Raw genomic sequence first — 19,017 nt, forward strand, 5'->3', positions numbered from 1 at the left:
TTTTTTCCTGGGTACCTTGATCTTGGTCTTTCGATCTATCTAAGGCCCTCTCATTGTCCTCTGTGCATTTGGCTCTGCTGTTTATATCGATTTTTGTAAATGATAGTGAAACAGTTTGGGTGGAGATAAGGAATAATAAGGGGAAAAAGTCACTAGTGGGCGTAGTCTCTAGGCCTCCTAACAGTGGCAACTCTGTTGGTCGGAGTATAAATCAGGAAATAGTTGGGGCTTGTAATAAGGGAACAGCTATAATCATGGGGGATTTTAACTTTCATATTGACTGGACTAATCAAATTGGGCAGGGCAGCCTTGAGGAAGAGTTCATAGAGTGTATTAGGGACGGGTTCCTTGAGCAGTATGTAACTGAACCAACCAGGGGACAGGCAATCTTAGATCTGGTCCTGTGTAATGAGACAGGATTAATAAAAAATGTCCTAGTAAAGGATCCCCTTGGAATGAGTGACCATAATATGGTTGAATTCCAAATTCAGTTTGAGGGTGAGAGAGTTGGATCTCAAACCAGCATACTGAGCTTTAAAGGAGACTATGAAGGTATGAGAATAGAATTGACTAAAGTGGACTGGGAAAACAGATTAAAGTGTAAGACGGTACAAGAGCAGTGGTCTACATTCAAGGAGATATTTCACATCTTTCAAGATAAATATATTCCACTGAGGAAAAAGGGGAGTAAAAGAAAAGACAGCCATCCGTGGCTTAGTAAAGTAATAAAGGATAGTATCCGACTGAAAACAAGGGCATATAAAGTAGCCAAATCTAGTGGGAGGATAGAAGATTGGGAAGCATTTAAAAGCCAGCAAACAATAACTAAAAGATTAATTAAGAAAGGGAAGATAGATTATGAAAGTAAACTAGCAAAAAATATAAAAACAGATAGCAAGACTTTCTACAGCTATATAAAAAGAAAAAGGGTGGCTAAAGTGAACGTTGGCCCCTCAGAGGATGGGACTGGGAAACTAGTGGTGGGGAACATGGAGATGGCAAAGACGCTGAACAAATATTTTGTATCAGTCTTTACAGTAGAGGACACTAAAAATATCCCAACACTGGACAAACAGGGGGCAATGGGGGGGGGGAGGAGCTAAAGACGATTAAAATCACTAAGGAGATGGTACTCAGTAAAATAATGGGACTTAAGGCGGATAAATCCCCCGGACCTGATGGCCTACATCCCAGGGTCTTGAGAGAAGTGGCGGTAGGGATTGTGGATGCATTGGTGATTATTTTTCATAACTCCCTAGACTCAGGAAAGGTCCCGGCAGATTGGAAAACTGCTAATGTAACACCCTTATTTAAGAAGGGAAGTAGACAAAAAGCTGGAAACTATAGACCAGTTAGCCTAACATCTGTGGTTGGCAAAATGTTGGAGTCCATTATTAAGGAAACAGTAACAGAGCATTTGGATAAACATAATTTAATAGGACAGAGTCAGCATGGTTTTATGAAGGGGAAGTCATGTTTGACAAATTTGCTCGAATTCTTTGAGGATGTAACATACAGGGTGGATAAAGGGGAACCAGTGGATGTAGTGCATTTGGACTTCCAAAAGGCATTTGACAAGGTTCCACACAAAACATTACTGATCAAGATAAGAAATCACGGGATTGGGGGTAATATACTGGCATGGGTGGAAGATTGGCTATCTAACAGAAAACAAAGAGTTGGGATAAATGGTTTGTTCTCAGGCTGGCAATCAGTAACTAGTGGTGTTCCGCAGGGGTCAGTGCTGGGACCCAACTCTTTACAATCTATATTAACGATTTGGAGGAAGGGACCGAGTGCAACATATCCAAGTTTGCCGACGATACAAAGATGGGAGGGAAAGCAGTGAGTGAGGAGGACATAAAAAACCTGCAAAAGGACATAGACAGGCTAAGTGAGTGGGCAGAGATTTGGCAGATGCAATATAATGTTGGAAAGTGTGAGGTTATGCACTTTGGCAGAAAAAATCAAAGAGCAAGTTATTATCTAAATGGAGAGAAACTGCAAAGTGCTACAGTACAAAGGGATCTGGGGGTCCTGGTACATGAAACACAAAAAGTTAGTATGCAGGTGCAGCAGGTGATCAGGAAGGCCAATGGAATCTTGGCTTTTATTGCAAGGGGGATGGAGTATAAAAACAGGGAAGTCTTGCTGCAGTTATACAGGGTATTGGTGAGGCCACACCTGGAATACTGCGTGCAGTTTTGGTTTCCATATCTAAGAAAAGATATACTTGCTCTCGAGGCGGTTCAGAGAAGGTTCACTCGGTTGATTCCGGAGATGAGGGGGTTGACGTATGAGGAAAGGTTGAGTAGGTTGGGCCTCTACTCTTTGGAGTTCAGAAGAATGAGAGACGATCTTATCAAAACATATAAGATTGTGAGGGGGCTTGATCGGGTGGATGCGGTGAGGATGTTTCCACTGATGGGTGAGACTAGAACTAGGGGGCATAATCTAAGAATAAGGGGCTGCCCTTTCAAAACTGAGATGAGGAGAAACTTCTTCACTCAGAGGGTAGTAAATCTATGGAATCTGCTACCTCAGAGCTGCGGAAGCTGCGACATTAAATAAATTTAAAATGGAGATAGACAGTTTCCTAGCAGATAAGGGAATTAGGGGTTACGGGGAGCGGGCAGGGAAGTGGACATGAGTCTAGGTTCGGATCAGCCATGATCCTATTGAATGGCGCAGCAGGCCCGAGGGGCCGTATGGCCTACTCCTGCTCCTATTTCTTATGTAAACCCCATTTACTGTTTCCCTTTTTATGAGTGAGTGTCAGTACAGACATGGTCTGGAGTTAATCTGCGGCCAATGCATTTCTTTTCTTCCTTTGCTGCCAGTGCCAGCACTGAGGGAGTGCTGCACTGTCGGAGATGCCGTCTTTCGGATGAGACGTTAAACCGAGGGCCCCTTCTGCCTTCTCGGGTGGACGTAAATGATCCCACGGCCACTATTGGAAGACGAGCAGGTGAGTTCTCCCCGGTGGCCTAGGGCCAATATTTTATCATCACCAAGACAAATTATCTGGTTGTTACGTCATTGCTGTTTGTGGGATCTTGCTGTGCGCAAACTGGCTGTCCCGTTTCCTTCATTGGCTGTGAAGCGGCTTAGGGCGTCCTGCAGTGAAAGGCGCTGTCTAAATGTACGTTTTCCTTTTTTTCTGTCAGTTTCCCACAATCAATGGACAAATTTCTGACCCTTTTCGATTCTTCCCACCAAGCTCCCAGCCCCACTTCATAAAGAAAATTCGACCACTTCCAATACTCACGTCTGTCCTATAATTTCTGTGGTCCTTCATTCGTTCAGCATTCACTTCCACACTCGCCAACAACAACAACAACTTCTATTTATCTAGCACCTCTAACGTAGTAAAACACCCCAAGGCGCTGCACAGGAGTATTTTAAGACAACAAATTTGACACCGAGCCACATATAAAGATATAAATTAGGACAGGTGATCAAAAGCCTGGTCAAAGAGGTAGGTTTTAAGGAGCATCTTAAAGGAGGAAAGAGAGGTGGCGAGGCGGAGAGGTTCAGGCAGGGAATTCCAGAGCTTGGGGCCGAGGCAACAGAAGGCACGGCCACCAATGGTTGAGCGATTATAATCAGGGATGCTCAAGAGGGCAGAATTAGAGGAGCGCAGATATCTCGGGGGGGTGGCAGAATTAGAGGAGCGCAGATATCTCGGGGGGGTGGGGGGGATTGTGGGGTGAAGGAGATTACAGAGATAGGGAGGAGTGAGCCCACGGAGGGATTTGAAAACAAGAAAGAGAATTTTGAAATCGAGGCGCTGCTTAACCGGGAGCCAATGTAGGTCAGCGAACCCAGGGGGTGATGGGCGAACAGGATTTGGTGTGGGTTAGGACACGGGCAGCCGAGTTTTGGACGACCTCAAGTTTACGTAGGGTGGAATGTGGGAGGCCGGCCAGGAGTGCGTTGGAATAGTCAAGTCTGGAGGTAACAAAGGCCTGGATGAGGGAGTTCCAGAAGGATTTCCGGAGGGAGCGAGTTCCAGAGGGCAGGTAAATAGTGACTGAAGGAGGAACTACTGACGGTGGGGGAAAGAGGAATTGGGAGCTGGCAGTGTCCAGGTGCAGGGGTAGTGGAACCTAGTAGACCATTCAGCCACTCGAGCCTGTTCCCCCATTCAATGAGATCATGGCTGGCCTGTATCCTAACTCCATCCACCCGCCTTCGCTCCACATCCCTGGATACCATTACCGAACAAATATCTCAATTTTCAAAATTTCCCCCTTTTGGGGAGAGAGTTCCAGATTTCCCCCACCCTTCATGTGAAGAAGTGCTTCCTGAACATAAGAACATATGAGGTAGGAGCAGGAGTGGGTCATTTGGCCCCTCGAGCCTGCTCCGCCATTCAGTAAGATCATGGCTGATCTGAGCTTGGCCTCAACTCCACTTCCCCGCTCTCTCCCCATAACCCTCGACTCCCTTATCGTTCAAAAATCTGTCTACCTCCACCGTAAATATATTCAATGACCCGGCCTCCACAGCTCTCTGGGGCAGAGAATTCCAAAGATCCAAACATCACCCCTGAACGGCCTAGCTCTAATTTTAAGGTTATGCCCCCTTGTTCTGGACTCCCCCCCCCCCCCCCCGCCCCCACCAGATCTTTACCCCATCAAATCCCTTTATTATTTAAAGCCCTCAATTAGATCGCCCCTCAATCTGCTATACTCAAGAATGCAGACCAAGTTAATGCATCCTGGTCTCATAATTTAACTCCTTATGGCCCGGTATCATTCTAGTGAATCTGCGCTGCGCCCACTCCAAGGCCAATATGTCTTTCCTGAGGTTTAGTTCCCAAAACTAAGTGCGCCAGTACTCCAGCTGGGGTGCATGCAGGAACACATGGCTGCAGGAGATCATTGAGGGACGGGGGGGCGGACTGGAAAGTGAGAACAAGGATCTTAAAGTCAGTTCCCTGGGCTGAAAATTGAGAAAAAAATGCCCCACATTTAGACAAGTTGAGTGAGTGTGGGTGTGTGTGTGTGGGGTGTGTGAGAGGAGCAGGTTGTGTTGCCAGCTGCTCCTGCTCCTGCTCCTGCTGCTGTGGGGAGAGAGAATTGCAGACGGAGTGAATACACATGCTGAAGATGGGCTGCTGAGATTTTAGTGTTTTTAGTGTCTAAAGTGGGGAAAAAAAAGTTTCATTTCATTTCAATTTTTAAAAAAGGTTTTAAAATTAAATTTAGTTCTAGTTAAGTTAGTTTAGTTTAGGTTAGTTTAAGTTTAGATTAGTCTCGACAAAGTAGAGAAGGAAAAGACCGCCAGAAAGACTACCAAAAAAAAAAAACCCAGAGGAAAATAGAGGAAAAAAAAAGCCAAAGCAAAAAAAAAAAAAGAAACAAGAGAAGAACTACACAAACCAGTGAACGGCAGCCACACGGGGCTTCAGCAGCGGTGGTTGAGTCGGCGGCATCGGGACCGAGTTCGAGGAGGCGAGGTGACTCGGGCCGCAGCCCAGCGGTCCAGCAACCGGCACAGCCGAGGGGACTCGGGCCGCATCCCAGAAATCGGCACAGCCGAGGAGATCCGGAACGCAGCCCGGCAATCGGCACAGCGGAGAGGACTCGGGCCGCATCGCAGAAATCGGCACAGCCGAGGAGATTCGGAACGCAGCCCGGAAATCCAGCAATCAGCACAGCCGAGGGGACTCGGGCCACAGCCCAACAATCCAGCACGGGAAAGGCCCGAGGAGCCAGGCCAGCAGGCACAGAGACCTCTGAGGAGAAGGAGAGCAACCAGAAGGCTCGCAACCAAGACCGTGAGTACAGGGCCCAGGGAGGGAGGCCCAGGGAAAGGCCCGAGGAGCCAGGCCGAAACAGAGGCCCAGAGACCTCTGAGGGGGAGGGGAACAGCCCGAAGGCACCGGGAAACAGTGGCTCACAGACTCAGACCTGAGAAGGGTGAACCCAGGAGCCGAGGCCCAGGGACCACGGGGTCGGAGAGGGGGACCGGGAAAGTTCGCGAACAGGGAGAGGGTAACACCAAACCCGGGGCCCCAGAAAAGCTTATTCTAAGATCAACAATACTTTACCAAAAATGAGCGAATCAGAAGATCCACAGCAGCCCCGCTTCCAGATTCCCCCCAACACCACAAAAAAAGCTATAAAAGCGATCAAGCATGCTCAGATGAGAGAAAAACCAGAAACTCTCTTTACTGACTGTTACAACAATGGGACAAAAAGTAACCTCATATTCTACTCAGATCAGCCAGCGGCTTGGATCAGAGCAATAAAATCACACTATACCAGTGTTAAGCTAAAAAATACCGCAAATGGGTCCATAATGAAAATTAACACACCAGGAGACAGTTCAATCACGACTGTCAACGCGTACAATACCGGAACAATATTAGTGCAAGGCAACCTCGACAAATTTGCAACGGCCTTCAGGACACTGAAAAGATCAACTACGAGGGGAATGAACAGCCCCAGAGTGGCCCGCACTCCCCCCAACATTGACAACTTACCAGGAGAAAATCTGCATGGTCAAGGGATGAACGAGCCACACAGTTCAAACCAGACACTAACCCCGGGGAACCACAGCCACACGATACAACTGACAAACCCCAGCATAACTACCACGGAGGAAGCCACACATAGTTCCCCTACCATTCCCAGCCCACCAAGAGAAGAGCAGCATAGCCAGGAAGTGAGTGAGCCTTCCAGGGCCGACCAGCTTAGCCAGGAAGTGAGTGAGCCTTCCAGGGCCGACCAGACACATACCCCGGGATCACACAGCCAGATACAACCAAAAGATAAATTTTATCAATTAGAGATAGAGATGGTTAAACTTAGAGAGGAGGTCCTCAAATTGAATGACAAACAAAAGCAGGAGAGGGAGAGACACAAGAGAGAGCTGAATAGACTTGATAACCAGGTGAATCTACTTAAGAATCAGGTGAAAGAGCTGCAGGAAAAAGAAGAGAGCCATAGAGGAGAGAAAACACCATTAGACCAGCAACCAGAGACTAGAGATAAGACAAGACAGAGCCGGACGGAACGGCTGCACTCCCACACGGAACAAAAGCAACAGACACACAATACAAGGGGTGCCACACAGACCGACCAGCATGCTGACTCGCAATCTTCCCCCACCACCATGGAACCACAAGCGAGCCGCTCACAAGAGGTACGCACACACCAGACACCCCAGCCCAGCACACACACTATGAGTCCAGGCGAAAGCCACCAGACAGTAAACACAAACAAGGCTGACGTCGTAATACTCATAGACTCAAATGGGAAATTTCTATGGGAGAAAAAGCTCTTCCCTAGAAGTAAAGTAGAAAAGATTTGGTGCCCAACAACAGACAGAGCCATGGGATGGCTGACCAAAGCCAGATTAGGTTCCCCCCAACACATAATAATACACACGGGCACAAATGACCTAAAGGCCAAACAGAAAGAGGTAGCAACATCGCTCAGAGCAATGATTAGGAAGGCAAGCAGTACATTTCCAAACACTAGAATCACTGTTTCCACAATATTGCCGAGAACAGACTTCAACAACAACACAATTCATGAGATAAATGCCAGCATAGCAACAGAATGCGAATCAAACCACAACGTACACCTGGCCCAACACCCCACCCTCGATGAAGAATGTCTTTACGACCACGTCCACATCCAAAGGCAAAAAATATCGATCTTTGCTAAAGCCCTGAAGGACGTCGCTTTTAACCGGGTCCATACCCAGACTCCAAGAGGACCCCCCCCCGACCACCAGAGATCAGCGGGGTACATATCAGGAACACTACAAAGACCACCACCACACCAACCGAGACCGGAGAGGATCCCCATGCAAAACAACATTATCAGACCTGCACCACTCCTGTCCCACAGGGGAATAGGACCGCTACCAGCCAGACAGAGGGAGAGATGCACAGGACGTACGCAATACCTCAGACAGAAACAATCCATTAAGAGACAATAAGCAGATGTGCAGCAGCATCTACTTCCGCCTTATGGATCAAGGACTAATTAATAGAAAGAACTGTAACCAAATTGTATTAACTTTTGTAGACAACTGGGGTGATCTTTTTTTTCCCCACACTTAGACACGACAAACACGTACCACTCTTTAACCTATCATAGAAAAAGATAAAACTTAACATGAAATCCTTATATATTTCGACCTGGAATATCCAAGGTCTACGCTCTTCACTGCGAGAAGTGAAGAGTAGGACCCCAGAGTTCATAGAGGAAACTAAAGATCTAGATATTATAATTTTACAGGAAACTTGGTATAAAGGAAAAGGACACACAGGCTGTCCCCAAGGGTACACTGAGCTAGTGGTCCCCTCCAATAAATTACCAAGTGTAACCCAAGGCAGAGACTCCGGAGGCATACTGATCTGGTTTAAAACAGAACTTAAGAATTACATCAAATTTATAAAAAAGGGCGAAAACCATATGTGGCTCAAACTTGAGAGGGAGATTATCTCAAACACCCAAGATGTTTACATTTGCGCACTTTATATCCCTCCAATCGATTCCCCGTACTACAAAGAGGACACCTTCTCCAACATGGAGGGGGAAATTATCCAATACCAGGCCCAGGGGAACGTGTTGATCTGTGGGGACCTCAATTCAAGAACGGGCGAAGAACCAGACTTCACCAATAATCAGGGAAACAATTACGTATTCGGGAATAACCACTTTGACATCCCTTCCCTTCCATACAGGCATAACTGCGACAAGCAGTCAAATACCAACGGTAAACAGCTACTACAGCTCTGTCGAAACCTGGGTCTGTACATTGTCAATGGTAGGTTCATAGGAGACCTCCTAGGAAGATCGACCTACTGCTCACCTCTTGGCTGCAGCACAGTAGACTATATGATTACAGACTTGGACCCATCCTCTTTCAGAGCATTCACAGTCAAACCACAAACAACACTGTCAGATCACAGTCAAATTACTATGTTTCTCAAAAAGACAGAAACAAACAACATAGAAACACAACCCAGTAAACTGTACAACACCAAAAAATCGTACAGATGGGCCAAAAACGACACGGAAAAATACCAGAAAACAATTAGCAATGCATCAACTCAAGCTCTCTTAGACACCTTTCTGGATAACATATACACTCACAATAAAGAAGGCGTAAACCGGGCAGTTAGTAAACTAAACAATATTTTTGATAATTTGGCAACAAATGCAAACTTGAAAGCTCGCAAGAACAAACCCAAAACAAAAAACTATGAAAAATGGTTTGACCATGATTGCCATAACATGAGGAAAAAACTTAGAAAACTATCAAACCAAAAACACAGACATCCAGAAAACGAGGAATTACGCCTTACTTATTGTCAGACGCTAACACAATACAGAAACACACTCAGGACCAAAAAAGAGCAATTTATTAAGAATACACTCAGCTCCATGGAGGAATCCATTGAGTCGAATTGTTTCTGGGACAACTTGAAAACACTACACAAAAAACAACACGACGATTTGTCCATTCAAAATGGGGACACATGGGTAAACCACTTTGAAAAATTATACCAGAAAAACACACTAGGACCAGAGCAACACCAAATACGCAAAAAACTTGAAAAGCTTGAAATGGCCATAAAAGATAACCAAAACCCGCTAGACGCCATAATAACAGAAAAAGAACTTCTTGAAAAACTCAAGGACCTGCGACCAGGAAAAGCTTGCGGGACAGACGGCATACTAAACGAGATGATTAAACACGCAGACGACAAACTGAAACTGGCTATCCTAAAACTCTTCAACTTGGTTCTGAGTGTCGGTTATTTCCCTGACATCTGGAACAAAGGACTCATAACACCCATATACAAAAGTGGGGACAAAATCGACCCAAACAACTATCGAGGCATCTGTGTAAACAGTAACCTGGGGAAGGTATTCTGTAGCATCATAAACAAAAGACTTATAAACTTCCTTGAAGAGCACAATGTCTTGAGTAAAAGCCAAATTGGATTCCTGCCAAACTATAGAACATCCGATCATATCTTCACCCTACAGACCCTAATTGACAAACACGTTCACCATAACAAAAGCAAAATCTACGCATGCTTTGTAGATTTCCAGAAGGCTTTCGACTCCATCTGGCATGACGGTTTATTCCTGAAACTTATCGAAAGCGGGGTAGGAGGGAAAACATATGATGTAATTAAATCAATGTATACAAACAATAAATGTGCAGTTAAAATTGGAGACAAACAAACAAAATACTTCCCACAGGGGCGGGGGGTGACGCAGGGCTCGCCAATCTCACCGACACTCTTTAATATTTACATTAATGGATTGGCAAAACTACTTGAACAATCTACAGCACCCGGCCTCACCCTATATGAATCCAAGGTTAAATTCCTCCTCTATGCCGACGACCTGGTTCTGCTGTCACCAACTAAGGAGGGTCTACAGCAGAACCTGGACCTGCTGGAGTCGTACTGCCAGACTTGGGCCCTGACAATAAATCCCCAAAAAACCAAAGTCCTTGTGTTCCAGCAAAGATCCAAACAACATGGACCCACAATAAATTTCACAGTAGGAACAACCAAAATTGAACAAACCACTCACTACACATACTTGGGCTTAAAAATCAGTTCTACGGGAAACTTCAAACTGGCTGTGAATGAACTGAAAGAGAAAGCAAGAAGGGCTTTCTATGCCATCAAAAAATCAATCCAAATAGAAATCCCAATTAGCATTTGGCTCAAAATTTTCAAATCAGTAATTGAACCAATTGCACTCTATGGCAGTGAGGTCTGGGGACCACTAACACAACAAGATTTTGCAAAATGGGACAAACACCCAATTGAGATCCTACATGCGGAATTCTGTAAAAGTATCCTCCGGACTCAAAGGAAAACAGTAAACAACGCATGCAGGGCGGAACTAGGCCAATACCCATTAATAATCACTATCCAAAAAAGAGCCACCAAATTTTGGAATCACCTACAAATGAGCAACCCCCAATGCTATCACTACGACGCCCTGAAATGCCAAGAGCTGACCATAAAGAAGAATACCCTCAGTCAACTAGTCCTGGGACTCAATAAAGTAACTAATAACAATACTAACAATAACCAGCCCCAGGACAGTGACAGGGTAACACAAAGAATTCGACCCAACACAATCGTCGCTAAGCAAAAGGAAAAATATCTGTCATATTGGGCAGAAACAACAAAAACCCAAAGCAAACTCAATTGCTACTTGGCCCTAAACAGACAATACAACATAGCTGATTACCTGACCATGGTAAAGGATAACAAACTGAGAAGAACCTTGACAAGGTACAGACTTAGCGAACACAGCCTAGCGATCGAAAAAGGCAGACCAGGCTGCCAAGAGAAGACAGGATATGCTCTCACTGCAGTCAGGGAGTAGTTGAGACAGAGATGCACTTCCTCACAGCCTGTGGAAAATATCAGGGCATCAGAGAGAATTTCTATCAAAAATTCTCACAAATATGCCCTGAATTCAGAAATCTGACTGACAACCAAAAACTCCCATTCCTACTGGGGGAGGAGAGAAGCTGTGTAACACTGGCGGCACACTATGTTACAGCTTGCCATGAACAGAGGGACAACCAGTAAACTAAGACAAGAGTATATATAAACAAGGCGAAAATATATTTATAAACTCAGGGATATACCTGTTTATACACTGTATGAATGGAACCGCGTTTATGTGTTCAACCATAAATGTATTTTGATGCTTTGGCAACATAAGATGTACCTTATCATGCCAATAAAGCGATTTGTATTGTATTGTATTGTATTGAGTGGGAAAATACATGGCAGATGCAGTATAACGCGGATAAATGTGAAGTTATCCACTTCGGTAGGAAAAACAGAAAGGCAGAGTATTATTTAAATGGTGATAGATTGGGAAATGTTGATGTACAAAGGGACCTGGGTGTCCTTGTACACCAGTCACTGAAAGCAAACATGCAGGTGACACGAAAATTGGTGGAGTGGTAAATAGCGAGGAGGGAAGCCTCAGGCTACAGGACGATATAGACAGGTTGGTCGGATGGGCAGAACAGTGGCAAATGGAATTTAACCCTGAAAAGTGTGAGATGATGCATTTTGGGAGGACTAACAAGGCAAGGGAATACACAATGAATGGTGCGACCCTAGGAAGGACAGAGGATCAGAGGGACCTTGGTGTGCATGTACATAAATCCCTGAAGGCAGCAGGACAGGTAGATAAGGTGGTTAAGAAGGCATATGGGATACTTGCCTTCATTAGCCGAGGCATAGAATATAAGAGCAGGGAGGTTATGATGGAGCTGTACAAAATGCTAGTTAGGCCACAGCTGGAATACTGTGTGCAGTTCTGGTCACCACACTATAAGAAGGATGTGATTGCATTGGAGAGGGTGCAGAGGAGATTCACCAGGATGTTACCTGGGCTGGAGCGCTTCAGCTATGAAGAGAAACTGGACAGGCTGGGCTTGTTTTCCTTGGAGCAGAGAAGGCTGAGGGGGGACCTGATTGAGGTGTACAAAATTATGAGGGGCATAGATAGGGTAGATAGAAAGGAACTTTTCCCCTTAGTAGAGGGGTCAATAACCAGGGGGGATAGTTTCAAGGTAAGGGGCAGGAGGTTTAGAGGGGATTTGAGGAAAAACTTTTTCACCCAGAGGGTGGTTGGAATCTGGAACTCACTGCCTGAAAGGGTGGTCGAGGCAGGAACCCTCACAACATTCAAGAAGCATTTAGATGAGCACTTGAAACGCCATAGCATACAAGGCTATGGACCAAGTGCTGGAAAATGGGATTGGAATAGACAGGGCTTGATGGCCGGCGCAGACACGATGGGCCGAAGGGCCTCTTTCTGTGCTGTATAACTCTATGACTCTAGGTGCAGCAAGCAGTAAGGAAGGCAAATGGTATGTAGGCCTTCATTGCAAGAGGATTTGAGTACAGGAGCAAGGATGTCTTACTACAGTTGTACAGGGCCTTGTTGAGACCACACCTGGAGTACTGTGTGCAGTTTTGGTCTCCTTACCTAAGAAAGGATATACTTGCCATAGAGGGAGTGCAGCAAAGGTTCACCAGACTGATTCCTGGGATAGCAGGACTGTCGTATGAGGAGAGATTGGGTCGACTAGGCCTGTATTCACCAGAGCTTAGAAGAATGAGAGGGTATCTCATTGAAACGTATAAAATTCTGACAGGGCTAGACAGACTGGATGCAGGGCGGATGTTTCCCCTGGTTGGGGTGGTCTAGAACGAGGGGTCACAGTCTCAGGATACGGGATAGGACATTTAGGACTGAGATGAGGAGAAATTTCTTCACTCAGAGGGTGGTCAACCTGTGGAATTCTCTACCACAGAAGGCTGTGGAGGCCAAATCACTGAATATATTTAAGAAGGAGATAGATAGATTTCTAGACACAAAAGGCATCAAGGGGTATGGGGAGAGAGCGGGAATATGGTATTGAGATGGAGGATCAGCCATGATCATTATTGAATGGTGGAGCAGGCTCGAAGGGCTGAATGGCCGACTCCTGCTCCTATTTTTCTATGTTTCTATCTTACATGTCCCCACTAGGGCTGATTAACTAAAGCGCAGGACGCGGGATCAGAACCGAGTGCTCCAGTTAGAGAGGCAGCATCAGCATAGCCGCAATGGGCCAAATGACCGCATGGAATCATCGAAATTTACAGCACAGAAGGTGGCCATTTGGCCCATCGTGTCTGTGCCAGCCGAAAAAGCTATCCAGCCTAATCCCACTTTCCAGCTCTTGGTCCGTAGTCTTGTATGTTACAGCTCTTCAAGTGCAAATCTAAGTACTATTTAAATGCGATGAGGCTTTCAGGCAGTGAGCTCCAAACCTCCACCACCCTCTGGGTGAAAAAATATCTCCTCAACTCCCCTCTAATCCTTCCACCAATTACTTTAAACCTATGCCCCCTGGTTATTGACCTCTGTGCTAAGGGAAATAAGTCCTTCCTATCCACTCTATTTAGGCCCCTGATAATTTTACACACCTCAATCAAATCGCCCCTCAGCCTCCTCTGTTCCAAAGAAAACAACCCCAGCCTATCCAATCTTTCCTTGTAGCTAAAATTCTCCAGTCCTGGCAACGTCCTCGTACATCTCTGCACCCTCTCTAGTGCAATCACATCCTTCCTGTAATGTGGTGACCAGAACTGCACGCAGTACTCTAGCTGAGGCCTAACTAGTGTTTTATACAGTTCAAGCATAACCTCCCTGTTCTTGTATTCTATGCCTTGGCTAATAAAGGCAAGTATCCCGTATGTCTTCTTAACCATCTTATCCTTAACCACATGAATGGTCCCAGGGTTGAGCGATTACAGTTGCGTGGATAGACTGAAGAAGCTGGGGTTATTCTCCTCAGAGTAGAGAAGAATTAACAGAGACGATTAAATAAAGAGAAACTGTTTCCAGTGACTGAAGGGTCGATAACCAGAGGGCAGAGATTGAAGGTGATTGGCAAAAGCACCGGAGGCGACACGAGGAAAAATCTTTTACACAACAAGTGGTTAGGATTCAATAGTAGCCTTCAAAAGGGAATTGGACAAATACTTGAAGGAGAAAACATTGCAGGGATTTGGGGAAAGAGTGGGGGAGTGGGACTAACTGGATTGCTCTTCGAAAGAGGCAGCACCGACTCGATGGGCCGAATGGCCTCCTGTGCGGTACTATTCGATGATTCTATCTTGTGGTGTAAGTTACATTAGTTACGTAGGGTCTGCAGCACAGAAACAGGCCACTCGGCCGAACTGGTCGATGCTGGGGTTTATGCTCCCCTATAATTAAAATCAGAGACATGGACCATGTACAGCAGGCACCTCAAAGCACTGGAGAGGTACCACCAATGCTGCCCCCGCAAATCCTGAAAATCCATTGGCAGGATAGGCGCACCAACGTCAGTGTTCTCGCTCAGGCCAACATCCCCAGCATCGAAGCTTTGACCACACTCGATCAGCTCCGATGGACGGGTCACATCGTCCGCATGCCCGATATGAGACTCCCAAAACAAGCGCTCTATTCGGAGCTCCGACACGGCAAGAGAGCCCCAGGTGGGCAGAGGAAATGCTTCAAGGACACCCTCAAAGCCTCCTTGAAAAAGTGCAACATCCCCACCGACACCTGGGAATCCCTGGCCCAAGACTGTAAAAACTGGAGGAGAAGACGCCGAATACCTCGGGTCTCTTCGCCGGGAGCAAGCGGAAGCCAAGCACAGGCAGCGCAAGGAGTGCACGTCAACCCAAGCACCCCACCCACCCGCCCCTTCAACCACCGTCTGCCCCACCTGTGACAGAGACTGTAGGTCCCGCATTGGACTCATCAGTCACCTGAGAACTCATTTTTAATGTGGAAGCAAGTCATCCTCGGTTCCGAGGGACTGCCTAAGAAGAAAAGAAGAATTAAAATAAACTAATGTTCAAAGGTATCTATTCAAGGATGGAATTTCAATGCCTTGAAAGTAATGGGACCATTCCGCAGTCCCTGACATTCCCAATAAAACATGGCCTTTTGTGAAAAAAACGGCAATTGGGGAAAAAAATGCAGCTATCCTGATTTCAAATCACTCCAGATACTTTTCCTCGTGCCTATCGCAAAGGTCCACTTCCAGTCGGCGAGCTAGTGCTTCCCAGGAGCCAGCACATGCCTTTATGTACTCAGTTACCTGGGGAGTCAGCCCCGGCATGAACCATTGCACCCCCTTTTTGCCCTTATGGATGCCACTGGAAATAGTCCTGATCGATCCAACTGGTGGCAAATCCTACACTCAGAGACCAAAGACACGGGTGAAAAATGACAAATTAACTTTATTAAGCAGTAAACTTAACAGAAGCAAGATTTAAACAAACAGCAGATTTAGTTAGATTGCAATTCTTTTTTTTATAATTTTCAGCATCGGTTCCAAAACAATAACAGTGAGTAACATTTAACAGGTTACCAATCTCCTCCTGTCTGATATAATCCAACCCCACAGTCACTGACACCAATCTCCTCCTGTCTGATATAAACCAACCCCACAGTCACTGACACCAATCTCCTCCTGTCTGATACAAACGAGCCCCAGTCACTGACACCAATCTCCTCCTGTCTGATATAAACCAACCCCACAGTCACTGACACCAATCTCCTCCTGTCTGATATAAACCAACCCCACAGTCACAGACACCAATCTCCTCCTGTCTGATATAAACCAACCCCACAGTCACTGACACCAATTTCCTCCTGTCTGATATAAACCAACCCCACAGTCACTGACACCAATCTCCTCCTGTCTGATACAAACGAGCCCCAGTCACTGACACCAATCTCCTCCTGTCTGATATAAATGAGCCCCAGTCACTGACACCAATCTCCTCCTGTCTGATGTAAACCAACCCCACTGTCACTGACACCAATCTCCTCCTGTCTGATATAAACCAGCCCCACAGTCTCTGACACCAATCTCCTCCTGTCTGATATAAACTAGCCCCACAATCACTGACACCAATCTCCTCCTGTCTGATATAAACTAGCCCACAGTGACTGACACCAATCTCCTCCTGTCTGATATAAACTAGCCCCACAGTCACTGACACCAATCTCCTCCTGACTGATAAAATTCAGTCCGTTATCCATGCTGACAGAATTAACAGGGATGTGATTAACAGAGTATCGAACCCCTGCTGTCACGTGTGAACTCGCTGGTGTCTCAGCAGGTTGGACAAATGAGTGAATCCCTTCCCACACACGGAACATTTAAACCGCCTCTTCCCCAGTGTGAATGCACCACTTGTTCAACAGATCCTCTGAAGTTTTACAGCTCTTCTCACAGTCGGAGTATTTAATGGGACTGTTCTCAGGGTGAACTCGCTGGTGTGTCAACGGGTGGGACAACTGAGCGAAGCTCCTCTCACAGATGGAGCATCGTAACGGCCTCTCTCTGGTGTGACTGTGCTGGTGTGTCAGTAGATGGGATGACTGGGTGAACCCCTTCCCGCACATGGAGCAGGTGAAGGCCCTCTCCCCGATATGAACTCGCCGGTGTCTTATTAAATGAGGTGCTCGAGTGAATTCCTTCCCGCACACGCAGCAGGTGAACGGCCTCTCCACAGTGTGAAGGCGCTGGTGCCTCAGCTGGTTGGACAACTCGGTGAATCCCATCCCACACACGGAGCAGGTGAACGGCCTCTCCCCGGTGTGAACTTGCTGGTGGGTCAGCAGGTGAGAGGACCGAGCGAATCCCTTCCTGCACTCGGAGCAGGTGAACGGCCTCTCTGCGGTGTGAGTGCGTCGATGGTTTTCCAGCTGGGCCGGATAATTGAGCCCCTTCCCACAGTCCCCACACGGATGGGGTTTCTCCCAGGTGTGGCTGCGCTCGTGTCTCAACAGGCCAGATGATTGGCTGAAGGTACACTTGCACATGGAACACATGTACGGTTTCTCCCCGCTGTGAACTGTGCTTGTTGCTTCCATGTTCAAAGGCCGATGATACTGAGGTCCCGATGAATCAAGTGACTCTGTCAGATCTTGACGTGACATTTGATTTGAGCTTCTCGTCTGCAGATTCCCACCCCCCCTCCCTTCTAATGTCCTGCAAAAGGAGTTTACAAAAGTCAGCACTGTAAGTACACGATAGAAATTCTCAACAGACAATTCTAGTTTCAGCCCTGGCTCAGTGGGTAGCACCCTCGCCTCTGAGTCAGAAGGTTGTGGGTTCAAGTTCCCACTCCAGGGACTTGAGCACAAAAATCTAGGCTGACACTCCAGCGCAGTACTGGGGGAGCGCTGCACTGTCGGAGGTGCCCACTTTTGGATTAGACATTAAACCGAGGCCCCTTTTGCTCTGTCAGTTGGACATAAAAGATCCCACGGCACTATTTTTGAAGAAGAGCAGTGGAGTTCTCCCCCGTGTCCTGGGGTCATAATCAACATCACAAAAACAGATGATCTGGTCATTATCACATTGCTGTTTGTGGGATCTTGCAGTGCACAAATTGCCTGCCGCGTTTCCTGCATTACAACAGAGACTCCACTTCAAAATGTACTTCATTGGCTGTAAAGCGCTTTGGGACAGCCTGAGGTCGTGAAAGGCGCTGTATAAATGCAAGTCTTTTTTTAATCTTTCTGTGATGGTAACTGTCAGCAGGACCTTCTATTGCGGTATGCATGGCAGTCAAGTCCAATCCTGCCCTGTTGATGGAGGCGGGGGGGGGTCACTGAATTGCAGACAAGAGTAGGAACAGTGGCTGATTGTTACCCTTATTTCGGACAGTAGGACAGTGGCCAACAATAGCACCTCAAATGCTACCCTGGCTGAGATCAGTGAACTCAGTCTAGATTGAACTTGGGACCTTCCTGCTCATTCTTTTGAAATCAACTGGGAATGGTAGCGTAATGGTTATGTTACTGCACTAGTAATCCAGGAGGCCTGCACTAATGATCTCGGAGCTCCGAGTTCAAATCCCACCACTAAATAAATCGGGAATAAAAAGTAATATCAGTAATGGTGACGATGATTGTCATTAATAAACCCATCTGCTTCACTAATTTCTTTTAGGGAAGGAAATCTACTGTCCTTACCCGGTCTGGCCGATATGTGACTCCAGACCCACAGCAATGTGGTTGACTCTTAACTGTCCTCAGTTGTACTAAACCAAGAGTAAAAACTGGATGGACTACCCGGCATCGACCTAGAACCTTCACCACATGGACTGCAGCAGTTCAAGTCGGCGGCTCACCACCACCTTCTCAAGGGCAATTAGGGATGGGCGATAAATGCTGGCCTTGCCAGCGACGCCCACATCCCGTGAATGCATTAAAAAAAACTCCAGCCTCCAAGACAATTCTTGGCTGTAAGTCTTTCAAACTGAAACAAGCGATTGAATGGTGACACAAGAGTGTGGTCATTAAAATAGACAAGTACAGGGAGTCCTCTCAGATCAAAATCTGCCCTTAATATGCCCTTTTAATATCTGCCCCACTCGCACAGGTTTGCCAGGAAGTACACATCATTTCGAGAGGGGAGCAGCGT

The 19,017-nt window shown here is 46.5% G+C and overlaps 1 pseudogene; it reads right to left on the reverse strand.

The window, feature by feature from the left end:
* Positions 1-19,017, reverse strand: part of LOC147119564 (uncharacterized) — a 124,943-nt pseudogene that overhangs the window by 60,893 nt on the left and 45,033 nt on the right.

Source organism: Somniosus microcephalus, chromosome 4 (genome assembly GCF_052327205.1).
Source record: "Somniosus microcephalus isolate GS21.2 chromosome 4, FLI_Smic_1.0, whole genome shotgun sequence".
Lineage (NCBI taxonomy): Eukaryota > Metazoa > Chordata > Chondrichthyes > Squaliformes > Somniosidae > Somniosus > Somniosus microcephalus.